At 51.5% G+C, this 15,487-nt stretch overlaps 1 protein-coding gene across 2 annotated transcripts in view; it reads right to left on the bottom strand.

The window, feature by feature from the left end:
• The window catches only part of SYK (spleen associated tyrosine kinase), an 86,753-nt gene that overhangs the window by 70,370 nt on the left and 896 nt on the right, over positions 1-15,487 (bottom strand). The window lies entirely within an intron of this gene.

Below are 15,487 nucleotides of genomic sequence, written 5' to 3'. Positions count from 1 at the left end.
ATAAAGGTGACCAGCAATAGGAGAGACAGGGGGCAGGCATATAAAGGACATTCCCCAGAACGTCCCAAGGGGCTGATGACATCATGGCTGCACGTATGGCTGTGGAATCAAAGGACTTCATGGAATAATCCCGCAGTTAAAGCAGTGGCTTGAACCGGAGACACGAAAGCTAGTGGAGGAGACGGGGAGGCAAGGACAGCCGCCAGAAATACGCCGGCTGAGGCAGGGGAAGCGGGAAAGAGAGCAGGCCCTCAGCTGTGAAGACAGCGATGGACAGAGTGGAGTCGCTTGAGGACGGTGAAAAGGCAAATCAACAAAACGTGAGGGAATGTAGCGCGAGAACGGAAGAAGGACAACAGAGACCCCAAAGACGCAAGATCAGCCTTCCTGGAGTAGAGATGCTGGCCGAAGGGGTGGGACGCATGTTCAGAGCTTTAACGAAAGTAAATTTCCAGAAACGAGAGGGCCTTCTGCCTGGACTCTCTCACCCGGGAGTCTATCAGTGAGGAGGGGTGAATGATCTCAGCCATCTCCCCGGCCGCCTTCCAGGCCCAAGGATGGGAGCCCACCCCGAGGGACACGTGGGCCAGCCGGGCTGGGGGCTGGCGCGCTGTGGGCAGGGAGCTTTGGACGCCTCCCCCGAGAATCAGAAGGCCCGAGCAGGGCTGTCTACACCACCTTCTCGACACCTGCTTTGCGATCTCTCCGGGCGTTTCCGAGCGGTGCAGATGCCCTGCTCCCCCCACCCCCTGACACCAGCCCTGCCCTGCCTAGGTGTCCTCATGCACTGAGGCTACGCGGTCTGCCTTCCTGAGCAAGCTGGATTAGCACAACAAAGAAAGTTCTAGACCAGAACCGAGATTCTCCACCCTGACTACAGCTTAGAATAGCCTGGGTGATTCTTTTTTTTTTTTTTTTTTTTTTTTAATAGTGCCTGGTGATGGAGTTCTAGCCCCCGATGACTCAGAAGCTCCAAGGCTGGGGCCCAGACGTCCGGACTGTTTGAAAGCTCTTCCCGGTGCCCTGCGCGGCCAGGCAGGGGTTGGGAGGCATCGCTGCTTTGGATGAAAGGTTTTGGAGCCCCACGCTGACACGCAGACAGAGCCGGCCATGGAAGAGAGCAGTAACACGGCTGGGGAGGTAGAGGAAAGAATCCGCTTTGCTCCGAAATCTAACAGGGTGATGTGTAGGCGGCGTCCGGGAAAAGGCGTGCAGCAAGGAGCATTTCACCCACATCAGCCCCGTGAACACAGCGATTCAGGTGAGGCACCTTGCCCTTGGCTGTCCCTGGCGGGGGGGGGGGGGGGGGGGGGGGGAAGGGGGGGGCGCGTGCGTGTGGCCAGGCCGGCGAGCTAAATTTAGGAAGCGTGTGTTGCTAGGCTTCCTGACCACAGGCTGAATCATGAAAGGAAGTTCTAGAATTCCCAAACCCTTCCGAAATACTGCTCGCAGGCTGCCTTATCTCTGGCCAAGTTCAGCAGCACGGGAACCCCAGAAATGGACAAACTGCACAGACGGAGGGGGAGGCGGGGTGGGCGCCCCGCTGGGGACGTCCCACCTGGCAGCACTGTCACCTGAGCAGTCCCCGGGTCCGCAGCCCGCCCCAGGATGCCTGCCTCTCAGCTGGCCTCGCCGAGCCCACTGCACACGCTCCCAGAAATTAAGACCTCGGCTTCTGGCACCACAAAGACTACAATGTGCGGAACATCCACACGGCCTTTTCTGCCGCCTGCCTTAGGAGGAACACGTCTCTTTCTAAATGGACACAACCTCGCATTCCAAATATTTTGAGAAAATGATATTGGATTTTTTTTTTTTTTAACCGCAGGGAAATGAACAAGTACAAAGGTTTTCTCCGTTACCTGAAAATCCTCTTGACCAAGAAACTAGTTTATTTTTCCAGAAACCATACCAAACCAAGAGTGCTTAACCCAAGGACATGTCAGTCAGTAACCTTCTCCAGGGTTGTGTGTGTGTGTGTGTGTATGTGTGTGTGTGTGTGTGTGTGTGTGTGTGTGTGTGCATGCACTTGTGCGGGTGGCGTGTGCATGTGTGTATGCCCGTGTGGTGCGTGCATATGTGCGTATGCTTATGTGCACACGCGCGATGTGTGTGCTATATGCACGCGTGTGATGAGTGTTTTGGTGAACGTTATTGTGTTGAGCAGGTGATGTCACTATTGCAGAGGAAAGGGCCAGGCCAGATCCTGTGGACAAGACTCGGGGGTCTCATCCGAAGGATGCGGGCATCTTGGGGTCGCTGTCACTTCGCAGGGTCAGAGCCATTTAAGGAAATGGGAGGCACCGCGCTCACAGGTGGAAAAGCGGCAAGGGTTCCAATCCCCTCCCCACGGCAGCGGCCCTGGCAGCGGGGGTAGAAGCTTGTGTTCCCCTGACTCCAGGAAGGAACAGCTCGGAGTTCTAGACCTCGCTTCCATGAGGGAAAGGCTGTTCGACTCTGCCCCCCACTCGGAGTGACAAGCCACGTGTGGCTACTGACCTTAGAGTCTGGCTGAGGACCGATTTTCACATTTTATTTCCCTCTCGGTACTTGAAGCACACGTGGCCACACGTGGCTGGTGGCGGTGTAGGGAACGCACGTCTCTAGCTCCGAGGCAGGGAAGCTGCAGGAGGGCCTCCTGTCCTCCCCTGGGTCACGTGTCAGCGGTGGAGCAGGACGCAAGTGACAGGACTGTCGGGAATCATCTTAACAATTCACCTCCGGGAAGTGGGCTCCCAGTTTCTTCTTACTCAGGACACATTTTACTCCCAGCACGTACACCAAACATCAAAAATGGAGCGTACCCAAATCCCATGTGACGTGTCAAAATGTAAGGGACAGTCAGAGCCCGCCCGGCATACACGAAGAGAGGGTCCACGCTGGAAACACCGTGCACCCAACCATGTCCACGATGTGGCTCCAGGCGGACACTTGAAAAGAGCATGACAGGGGCCAAAATGGTACCATGAGTGTTTCAGCGCTTTGGGGTAGGCGTGATGCCGTGACCCCGTGCGGAGGGGGTGTCCTTGTCTGACGATGGCACCGGAGAACAAGCACACCCCCTGGGTGTTTCTTGGTAAAACCCAGCAGGCTTCCCAAGCGCGACACCAGGGGATCGTTGGATTGCTTCGGAGTCAAGTGCCACCGTTGGGTAAGAGCCCCTCTTGTTTCTGCGACCCTCCCACCGTCTTCCAAAATCATTTTGCCCCTGAAAGAACCCCTTTCCCACAACCCAGGCGAACAGAGGGCTCCATGATTTCCCTGGCCCGAGCCACCACCCTTTTGCAGGCAGTCTCCTCTCTGCAAGCCAGGCTGCTGGTGCTGGCTCGGTGCATCTCTGAGCCCCGCGAGCCCCAGGAGACGGCAACTTCAGCCTCGTTTTGGAGATGAGCTCACAGGAGCCTAAGAAGTTTCCATGAACGATGGAATCCAGACCCACGTGCCTGGTACACTTCTGCCAACCATGCCGCTCCCAGAGAGGGGCTCTAGGAGTGCTTCTGGGAACTGGGCATTTACGGGTCAACGCTGTGGTCCTAAAAGTTGGATTATAAAGTATAAACATGGGCGCACGGGAGGAGTCCTGGGGGCCCGCCAGGTGAGTATAGCACAGTGCCCCACGCATGACCATGGATGGACGGAATCAGCACCCGGAAGGGCACAGACGCAGACTGTCCCCAGATGGCCCACAGCCAGAGCAGCCCCCACATCACCGTCTGGCTGCAGCCAGCGAGGCCTCACAGCCAAGCCACAGACGCCCAGAAACCATGGCCCCAGCTCTCATGAGAAAAAACCACCCCCACTAAGTACAGGGTTCTAGAACCATGCTAACCAGTCATCTTGAAAACGGAAACCGTGCAGGGGGCCTGGGGGGGCTCAGTCGGTTGAGCGTCCGACTTCAGCTCAGGTCACGATCTCACGGTTCGTGAGCTCGAGCCCCGCGTCGGGCTCTGTGCGGACAGCTCGGAGCCCGGAGCCTGCTTTGGATTCTCTGTGTGTGTGTGTCTCTTTTTCTGACCCTCCCCCGCTCACTCTCTCTGTTTTAATGGAAACCGTGCAAGGCCCTCGCATGGAGAGTGCCAGCTTTTCTATCAGTCTGGGGCGTCCGTTCCTTCTCTGAGAATCACTTCGTGTGTGTTTACCTCCTACAGGCCAGACGGTCGTGCAGGGAGCACACGGGCTTTCTGGCTCACACCCCTTCTCCCCCAACTCCAGACGCGCGGACCTCGTGGAGCAAGTTCGGAATGGAGGGGGTGTCCGCGGTGTGACAGCGGGTGAGCTCTCGGGCCCTCTGCCTCCCTCCCTTTCTCACACGCGTGTACACGCAGGGGCACACCATTCTAACGCGCCCAGAGTCTCTGCCATCAAAGGCACACAGGGCTGCCGTTATACGCGATGCGCCAATAAACTCAAATTTGATGGCAGGTGCACTAGGCTTTGACGACGTGCCTGTGGGCCATGAAGTGGTACGAACTGGTTCTCAACCTCGGCTGCTGCACTTGCCTGGGGAAGGGGCGGGAGCTTTCATGAACGTCCAGAGGCACAGTCACCCGCCAGGCGGCGTCCCAACCAGTCCGTGCGGGCACCTGCGGGTGAGCCGAGCCTGGGTCACGGCCGGCGGCACAGGGCGGGGGTCCGGCCAACCTCTGCAGGTCCCCCTCTTCGTTTGCACACGGGCGTCCAGACAGTCTTGAGTGAGCTCTCCTCCAGGCTCGTCCTATCACTGCTCTCTCTCCCAAGCACACCTGCTCATTTTATTATGATCGCCCTAGATGCCAAAACCTCCTGTCTGCAGAGGGAAAAGGTGCATTTCACTGTTTCCAAACCAATGTTACTGCCCTCCCCAGGTCAGCTGCTGCTCACAGTTTGGGGCCTTTGCTTCCAGAACACTCAGCATATTTTCACGTGTGCGCACACACACACACACACACACACACTTGTAGAGGCAGACTTGTGTGTGTATGTAGTAAATTACGTGGCCCACATCCGTCCATGCATGAACGTGTTGTGAAAAATATAGAGTGATATACTACACGCTGCTTTTCCACCGACGGTGCCTTGGACATCTTTCTATTTTGGTTTACGAAGATTCCACAGTTAAAAAAGAATTATTTTAATGTTTACTTTTGAGAGACACGGAGTGCAAGCAGGGGAGGGGCAGATAGAGAGGGAGACACAGAATCCGAAACAGAGCAGGGCTCGCACAAGATTCCCCATTTTTTAAAAGACCGCCACAAGGGATGACGATGCAGGGACAGACCACCATTTATTCAACCAGCTCCCTTCCTGATACGTATTTCTTTTTTTCCTTTCCTGTTTTTTTTTTTTTTTTTTGCTATTACAAAATGAACCGTTGCAACGAATTACTGTATGCATATACGTTGCTTCACTTCTGTCAATTTATATGTGTAGTAAGTTCCTAAAAGTGAAACTATTGAGCTAAAGCACATGCACACTTTAAGTTTCAGAAGACGACGCCCGACCGCCCTGCCAGTGTTCACCTGTGCCAGTGTCCTGTCCTCCCCACACCTGTCACAGAGCTAACCCTTCAGTCAACACTCACTGCAGACACGCAGGGCATGTCCATGCACTTTTCCTTTGCTTTTTTTAACTGCTTATGTGTTTCCTTGACTGAGGTTTCTACCGGGCTGTGTTCATTTTCCTCGTTGACCAGAAGGAACTCACTGCACATCAAGGCTATCAGTCCTACACCTCAGGCATTGCATGTAAATATATGTCACAGGGTTGTTGTTTTTTTTTTGCCACTTATTTATATAGTTTTTCATACCTATAGGGACTTGCTTAAAATTTTAGGAAATCATACTCATTCACCTTTTTCTTGATTTTGTATTTTCTATCCTATTTAGAAAGGCCTTCTTTGCACCATAATTATTTAAAAACGCCCCTGAGTTTTTCTTTTAGTCCTTCTACGATCTTCCTGCCATATATATATAAATATATATATATGGCAGGAAGATATATATATGGCAGGAAGATATTTATATAATATATTTATATATATTATTTTTTTTAGAGAGAGAGAGAAAGTGAGCAGAGGAAGGACAGAGAGTGACAGAATCCAAAGCAGGCTCTAGGCTCCAAGTTGTCAGCACAGAGCCCAACGCGGGGCTCGAACCCACGAACCGCGAGAATCATGACCTGAGCTGAAGTCAGATGCTTAACCGACTGAGTCACTGAGGCGCCCCTCCTGCTGTTCTGTTTTTATTCTTTGCTCAGCCTGGAACCTATTTTGGTATAAAAAGTAAAGCTTTCCCAAGAACACTAATACCCCATGTCCCCTTCCTGGATGGGAGATGTGCCTCGTGCCTCCCAGGACCATCCCACGTGTAATTCGGGCTGGTTTCCCCACTATCCCCTGCATCTGTGCCCTTACGTCCTGTGGCTCCTGTCTCTCCTTTCCACCCCTGTTTTGCATTGTGTCCCTAAGTTTCTTTTTTTCTCTTTTCTTTTCTTTCTTTCTTTTTTTTTTTTTTTCTGCGAATCTCAAGGTGGAAGAAAAATGGTAACTTAGGCATTTCAACTTGCTTAGCTTTGTTTGGTGCATGTGGACACAATGTTCTGGAACCATCTGTCTGCAACGCGCACCTCAGGTGGCTCCCACGCCTCTCCGAGGCCAGGCCCGGAGAGTCGCCTCGTGCTCTTGACCCCAGCATACAAGGCCACCGTGATGAGGGGCCAGACTTCACTTGACCCCCTGTGATGACTGACCCGACATGTCCCACAGATTCCTATGTTGAGGTTCTAAACCCCCAGGACCCAGAATGAGACTTTATTTGGAAACAGAGTCCATACAGGGGTGATTACGTTTGCATGAAGCCATTATGGAGGGCCCTATCCAATGTGACTGGTTTCCTCATAAAAAGGGGAAATTAAGACACAGACACACACCCAGAGGGAAGAAGGTGTGAGGACACAGGGAGAGGACACCATCCACAAGCCAGAGACAGGCCCAGGACAAACCCGCCCTGCAGGCACTCTGGTCTCAGACCTCCAGCCTCCAGAACTGTTTAAACCACCACCTTTCGCCTCCTCTGTTTGGGCAACCGTAGCAAAGGAATGCCACTCCTCTCTCGATGGATGCCGACCCGATTTCCAGAGTCTTCTTAGAAGAGATAAGCCAGGACTACCTGGCCGCCGTGTCTTTGCAGAGACTGGCGGCTCCTTCGCGGGCACCCTGCCTGACGTTCTGCCTCTTTTCTAGGGTGCATGCTCTCATGGCAGACGACTGTGTCACAAGTGTGGCCACCATCGGACAACACGGAGCCGGAAAACGTCCTTTCTCGCCTGCTCTGTTCCATCCGTCAGGACACCTCGCACTTTCCCTCCCCACGCTCGTGGCGATTCTTCCCCTTGTGGGGCAGCCTGAGGCATAGACCGCGGCTTGGCGGGCCCCTTCAGACACGCTTCCACGTGGCTCTAGTTCACGCTGACGGTGAACTTGGAAGTGAGTTTACCGTGTGTCGAAAAGAGACAAAACGTAAAATCATCAGATGTTTGCATATTAACCTCTCATTGATTCAGGACTTTTTGGTCCAACTCCTACTGAGTGAGCTTAATTTCCCAACACAAAGCTATAAAGATAGAAACAGCATGGCCCCCTGCGCTCATGCTCTCCCTCTGCCTTCTTGGGTCTCCTCGTGTCCAGGACAGGACCCCACGTCCCCTCACTATGCAGCAGATCCCTTGTCGGAGCAGCAGGTGACAGTCGCAGTTCTGGACTCCCAACACAGCCGTTTGAGGCTTTGCAATGCAGGAACACCCCTGAGCAGCTGGACAAGTCACGTCAGCTCTCTGGGCCTGACTGCTTCTCAGCAGGTGAATCCGATGGTCCCCCAGGTCCCTTCCATTTTAACACCCAGTGCATCCTTAAACATGCGTCTGCAAAAGTTACGCTTCCGGCTGGCCACGTTCCAGTAATCAGCATGGACGCCACAGCGCAGCCCTCTGCTGGGACATACTCCCTGCCTGAGCTCCAGGCTGCCTGGCCCCGCTCCCAGGGCCACAGGCCACACCGAAGGAGCCCCAGGCCTGTCATCCAGCCCTGCCCTGGCGAGCTCCTCTCCTTCCTCCTCCTCGCTGTCACGTCCTCACACAGCTATGACCATCAGCTGATTGGGGTGGCTAACAACGAAAAAAGGAAGTGGTGAGTTCCTCTTTGAGCGTACACAGCAGCTACAAAGGCAGAGAAAGGAAAGAAACACCATCAAAACGGTCACACAGACTCTGAGTCCATGACTGTGACAGGAGTAAAGGCGGCCCGCTGCTGGCAGATGGCAAGCCCCTGCCATGGCCAAGAGACAGAGCAAGATGGGCCGAGCCCGAAGGCGGAAACCACGGCCCACGTGCAGGCAGGGAGCAGGGGCAGGCTGGGAGCTGGGAGAAGGCCCAAGGGCGTGGTGTCTGGGGAATGCCGGAGCCTTGGGTGGGAGGGGGAGCGGAGCAACCAGGCGGCCCAGCCCCCTCCAGCCCCTCTTCCCTGCTGAGCAGTCTCTGCAGGAAAGACATGCATTCAGAGAGGCAGGGCACGACCACATGACCACATCCGAGAAGGACAGAGCGCCCCTGCACCCGACATGCTGGTTCCTGCCTCCCCCTGCCCCGTGCATACCTCACCCCTCCTATCTCACGGGGACAGGCTAGCAAAGAGCCACAGAACAAACGCGGACTCAGAAGACGAACTCCTAGGCCACCTTGGGGTGGAAGAAAAAGACCAGCCACACCCTAGAATCACCAAGCACAGCAGGAAAGCTCGCCCTGCATAAAGGAAAGGCACCAAATGAGCCAACAGATGAGCCCATGCCAAAGGAAGACAGAGGCCACACAGCACGAAGAGAATGTCCACACCGGAACCCATAAGAAACGCCACGAACACTGAAGGTATCATTAAAAAAATAAAGGATTAACTATATTCCTTGGAAACTAACCACCGGCTTGCTGCAATATAACAGCTTCGATAGACGGATTTGATAACAGGATGGACAGGGCTAAGATCTTTCTCAAGCCACTTGATGGTTCTGTGAAACACAATTCAAAGGGCAAAAGAGGGGGGAAACGTGAATGAAAACGTGCAGTCACTGCAGCTTTGTTTATAATGTCAACAATTAGGTGGCCAGCTAGCTCGGTTGGTTAGAGGCGATGTGCTAATAATCAAATATCAAAAATTAGCGGGGTGGGGGGGAACCCTAAATGTCTATCAGTAAATGATCATATTTTCCAATCTGTGGAACAAAACACAATGATCACGGACAGGAAGACCTCTTCACTCCTCGGCATGTTGTCGATTAAAACAAGAAAGTTGCAGAATGATACTGGCGTTAAGAACCATGCACACACGCACGCGCATGCGCAGAGGACCGAAGGCTGGAGGCAAACACACTAGGCTGCCCTCCCACAGAGGGTGCTGGTCACACAGGGGTTACTGGTCCCCGTCTTTCCTGAATTTCTCCCTGATGGACACATACCGGTGCATGTTCTGCATTTACCACCTTAGAAAACGCTAGAAGGTTCTCCCAACTTGGAGAGCAGAGAAACTTAAAAATGCCAGAAGGTTCTCTCAACGTGGAGGTCAGAGAAACTAACTTCAGAAATAGTATTTGGGGGCACACCTGGGTGACTCAGTCAGTTAAGCGTCTGACTCTTGATTTCGGCTCAGGTCATGATCCCGGGGTGGCGGGATCCAGCCCCACACCGGGTTCCATGCCGAGCGTAGAGCCTGCTTCGGATTCTCTCTCTCTCCCTCTGCTGCTCCTCTGCTCTCTTGCTCTCTCTCAAATAAAAAAAAAAAATAAATTACTAACGAAATCGTGCTTATTCACCCGTGACCCATTTGGGAGTGCTATTATTAGCCTCGCCCCAGACTGCAGGAACACATTCCTAGAGCCGGCCTCGTGGGAGTGGCCGTGGTGGTCATCTCAGTCCCAACCGCAGGCCAGGTATGGGGGCTACCCACGTGGCTCCGTGGTACATCTCAGTGAACCCCCCTGTGGTCGTTCTATTCACAGAGATCGAAACAAAAGCTTAAAAACAATGAGACTTGAACCAAGAGGAACTTTGGACCCCTACCTACCCTCAACCGCTGCTGATAAAAATACTCAGTGGCCGTGACTCTGAGGCATCATAGCAATCAAGTGATCCAAACATTCTCAGCACCTGAGGTTAAAATAACCACAGCATTCTGCCTCCACCCATGCAAAGCCTGAGATCTTGTAAAGGGGTGGCAGGAGGCCGCCAATCATTTCACAAAGGGGACCCAGGAGCCCCAATCCCCAGGATGCTCAAGGAACCAACGCATCCCATGGCCACGGAGGTGTGAGAGTGCTGGCGGGTGCCCTCCCCGCACACGCCCCCTGTACCACGGCTCCACACCCATAACGGCGACCTGCCTGCTCGACCATATCCCATCCGACACCGCACGACTTGGGCAAAGAAAGCTTCCTTGGGAACACCATTTAAGGTCACATGGCACCTGCTTCGGGACCAAGGGATCCAGACCAGGCATCTGAAAAAAGTGCCGTGGGCTCCCCATTCCCAGGAAAATACATATATGCTCATCAACTGGATAATAAAACATCAGTGTCAGAGCAAATACAGAGGTGGTGTGGAGAATGACCTAAAATGTAGACAACTATCACATTGGAGTTACGACATATATTATCTCATCGCATATACATATTTATTATGTATTATATATGTATACATGTAATATATAACATATATCATATATACGTATGAAATACATAATAGAAATAAAATTTCCAAGGAAATGTTTTCCACAATTATGACGAGGGATTTATAATGGGTAAACTGTATGTAACAGTGATAAGAGGTGTGTTAAGACCCCAAACGGTAGAGCAAAGGTCTGGCAGACACTTTGTAGAAAATGTATTTAGTCAACAACCTTCCCACCACAGGCTTCTGATATGCGTGTGGCGGGGCTGAAGAAAAACCATCAGACTCTGGCGAGAACGAGAAAGGCTCCAGGAAAAAAGAAAAATGGAACTGATCGATTGCTTGGTATATTTGACACAGTGAGAAAGCGGGGGGGGGGGGGGGGGAGGGGGGGCGGTGAGTTTTGTGTCGGAGAGTTGGGGAGACCATTGTAACAGGCACAGAGCCAACCGGGAGAACACAAAAGCAATAGTTCGCCCAGGAAAAACAACCCAGGGCAATAAACGAACCATATCGCACACCTTGCTTTAGCAGTAAGTATCATCGCAATAAATACCAAATAGGCTTCTTCACCCCAAATGACTGCACGACTGTCATGGATGGTGGTCTGGGAAGGCCCAGGGCTCCCTTCTCACAGCAGGAAGTTGCCAGACACAGTCTAGAACTGATACATCAAAACCAAAGAACAAATGAGCCTACTGTCAGGAAACGCGGTGGAAAGTTCTAGAAGAAATAGCCAAAAAGATGAAAAGGATTGCTTTGGGGAACAGCACTAGAGGGTGAGAACGTACTGCAATAAACGAGAATTTAATAAAAACCAAACTCAACTCTAGTCACACCTAAACTGTGACAAGTCGGCAGAAACAGCGTTAAGAAATTATCAGACGGACCAGAGCAGAATGAAGATTTCCCAGTTCTGACAAACAGCTGTAGTGAGACAGTGAAGGTCACACGTTGGACATTCAGATGCCCTTTGTAGCCCACGCACAGCATAGACAAACAAGCCAATATCTAAATGGTGGCTCTTCCCAAAACTAGGCTCTGGGCCCTCTGCCATCCCTCCCCACTCCGCCCCCTGACTGTCCTGACCACGCCTGGCCCTGGGCCTCACTTACCCTGACACCAGCCTTGGGGCGCTGTTGCTGGCTCAGCCTGAGTCCAGATGAAGCTTCTCTCATCCAGCGGGCCAAGCAGGGAGCTCCGGGCCCTTCTGTCCCAGGCCCCCGCCAGGTCTCCAGCACAGCACGGAGGGGTGGTGCCTTCTCCGGCTTCAGGAGCCAGGACCCCAGTGTCAGAGCAGGTACCCCAGGCCAGTGGATGCTACTCACCAGATACCATCTGTCACAGAAGCTGTTGCCCACCCTCCTTAGTAACTGGGGCATCACTGCTCTCCCCTCACTACTTACCTCTTCCTCCCACCGGCAGCCCTTGGTAGCCTCCAGAAACCATTTCTGGTGGTTTCCAGAAATGGAAGAATCAAGATAGAGTCATTGTTGATTTGTTAAACCCACTGTAATACGACCCCAAATAGTCTTTTTCCTACTGGTATCTTTGGCCTTGGCTAATTGTGACTGTGATTCTAATCCAACCACCTTTCAAGATTCATCGGGCAAAACTTACATAATTAAAGGTCAAAGGCAGCGATTTTCCAATGGACGCAAGCTAACACTTTGTCAGGCAAAACTTCAAGCTCATAGAACGTGTCCCTGTTATTAGGTCATCGAAATAAGTGAATGAAGTTTTCCTTGAATATCCGCTCTCTAGTTTTGTATTAATCTTCCCACAATGCCTCGGTCAAAAGCAAGACAAAACAAAAATCTATTTTCCAAGTGACAAAGATCAACTTGAGACAATGTCAAGTCCAAGGAGAAAAAAAAAAGTTCAGCATGTGACCATTTAAAAAAAAAATTCTCGGGGCGCCTGGGTGGCTCAGTCGGTTAAGCGTCCGACTTCAGCTCAGGTCATGATCTCTCAGCCCGTGGGTTCAAGCCCCGAGTCGGGCTCTGTGCTGACAGCTCGGAGCCTGGAGCCCGCTTCGGATTCTGTGTCTCCCTCTCTCTCTGCCCCTCCCCCGCTCACGCTCTGTCTCTCTCTCTCTCTCTCAAAAATAAACATTAAAAAAAAAAACAGAAATGGAATAAAATGTCGAAACTTGCGATCCGGGGAGGGAGGTGAGGGGAAAGGAGGGGAGCATCCGGGGCCGTTGGAAAAAAAAATCTATACAGTGACCGTTGAGAAAGCAAAAATTAGCTTGGATTGTAAAAGCGCCCTGCCATCCTTCAGGCGCAGATAAGGGACAGAGAGCCAGCCAGCTGTGAAGAGAACAGGAAACACACTTCAGCGACACAGGGCGGCCACACGGTCTGTGTGTTCTCGCTCTAACATCATCGGCTGCCAGAACACTTGCTGCTGGAGAACGGTTTATCAGCAAGGCTGAAACGTCCTCTTCTCCCTTGGATCTACACCGTGAGTGCTATCGCTGAAACTTCAGCTCGGTCTTGCCGTTTCAGACTTCCCGAAAATGGGGAAACGGCCCAATGAATTGCAGGAGGTGTGAGTTACTGGACAGTAGAAATGCAATTTATTTTCAAAAGTAAACAGTAGCACCAAGGAGTCTCGTAGGGTCCCTGAGTCCTAACGCGAAAACGCTCTGAAAAACACAGTCTAGAGGTAAGTTTTAGGGAAGCTCGCTTAGTGACAACATCTGCCCTAGACGGACACAAGGCTATTTATAGTCTGTTTATTCCACTGGGGCAGACGAGTCAGTCTGTTGGTGCAGACAGCCGAACGGGTAAGATTACAAGGTGCTGTCCGGCGGAGTCGCCAACATGGCGGCAGCGTGCACACAGACCTTTCTGGATTCGGAGAAACCTTTTTCTCAGTGCTGACCGTGAGATTCCAAAGTTGAATTCTAAACTGTGGAAAATCCAGGATTCCAAAACATACCTTAGCACGAGGGTTTTGGAGAATAATTACGGACACGCTGTGTGCTGCATGAGTGACACCCTACAAAGAAGTCTTTGGTGTAAAAACAGAGAAATCAGAGGTGCCTGGGTGGCTCAGTTGCTTAAGTGTCTGACTCTTGACTTCGGCTCAGGTCATGATCTCGCAGTTTGTGAGTTTGAGCCCCGCATCGGACTTCACACTGAGTAGTGGGCCTGCTTGAGATTCTCATTCTCTGGCTCTGGCTCTGGCTCTGCCCCTCCCCTGCTTGTGCTCTCTCTCTCTCAAAATAAATAAATAACATATATATAAAAAAAAAACCCAACAACAACAACAACAGAGAAATCAGGGGCACCTGGGTGGCTAGTCGGCTAAGCATCTGACTTCGCCTCGGGTCATGATCTCATGGTCCTGGGTTCCAGCCCTGTGTTGGGCTCTGGGCCGACAGCTTGGAGCCTGGAGCCCTGTTTCGGATTCTGTGTCTCCTTCCCTGTCTGCCCCTCCCTGCTCGTGCTCTGTCTCTATCTCTCAAAAATAAATAACATTAAAAAAATATGAAATAAAAAAACAGAGAAATCAGACCTGCACTTAGATTTTTCTTTTTTTTTTTTTTTTTTTTTTAAATTTTTTTTTTTTTTTCAACGTTTATTTATTTTTGGGACAGAGAGAGACAGAGCATGAACGGGGGAGGGGCAGAGAGAGAGGGAGACACAGAATCGGAAACAGGCTCCAGGCTCCGAGCCATCAGCCCAGAGCCTGACGCGGGGCTCGAACTCACGGACCGCGAGATCGTGACCTGGCTGAAGTCGGACGCTTAACCGACTGCGCCACCCAGGCGCCCCTGCACTTAGATTTTTCAATATGAGCCTGGAGAAGGCTAACGTGAGTTGTCTCTGAGACAAAGATCTAGCAATAAAATTATCTTTCCATCATTCCGTTTCAGGAAAGGTAAACACCTAAAATATACACCTCATTGTTTATCCTAGCTTCCAACATTAAACGCTTTCTACTTATTAAGACTGCTTATAAAATCCTCCCTATGGAGGTACACCACATATAGAGAATACAAATCCATTTCTATTTCACTGCAACATTTCTCTAAATACACCCAAGGTATGATGTAGATGGAACATGACTTGATAAAGTAGTTTGAACAGCCAAGATTTCTCATTTAAAACACCTAATAACTCTACAAGTTAAAAAAAAATATTTTTTGAACGTTTATTTATTTTTGAGAGACAGAGTGAGACAGAGCACGAACAGAGGAGGGGCAGAGAGAGAGAGGGAGACACAGAATCCCAAGCAGGCTCCAGGTTCCGAGCTGTCAGCCCAGAGCCCGAGGCAGGGCTTGTAACCCATGAACCGTGAGATCATGACCTGAGCCGAAGTCCCATCCTTAACCAATGGTGCCACCCGGGCACCCCATAACTCTACAAGTTTTTAAACGTTTTAGCTCTAGGACAAATGTATTCACGCACTGCCTGGACTTTTTTGGGGGGGAGGGGTGGGAGTGGGGGTGGTGGGCACATCAATGAATTTAATTGCATTTCACTGACACGCTGCCTGTGTAGCAGCAATGGATATGTTCTTACTAAAACGAAGACTTCAGAGGCTAGAACCATCTCCATTTCTTCCAGGAATTCCAAGTCCTCACAAGATGAACTCCGTTTTCCCTAGAAGATTCAGGAACGGACATTTCCCACTCCTTCCTACTCAGGGGCAGGCTTTCAGGGTGCAAGGAAACGAACAGCTAACTTCTGCTGAAGTTTTGCGGGGGATCAGTGGAACCTTTGGTGATTCAAACAAACTCAGAAACACAACTTGCACCAGTCTGCAACGGAAAAAGATTCCCACTGCC

Source organism: Leopardus geoffroyi, chromosome D4, assembly GCF_018350155.1.
Source record: "Leopardus geoffroyi isolate Oge1 chromosome D4, O.geoffroyi_Oge1_pat1.0, whole genome shotgun sequence".
Classification (NCBI taxonomy): Eukaryota; Metazoa; Chordata; class Mammalia; order Carnivora; family Felidae; genus Leopardus; species Leopardus geoffroyi.
The sequence above is the reverse complement of the archived record's forward strand: the minus strand, read 5'-3'. Positions and strand labels throughout refer to the sequence as shown.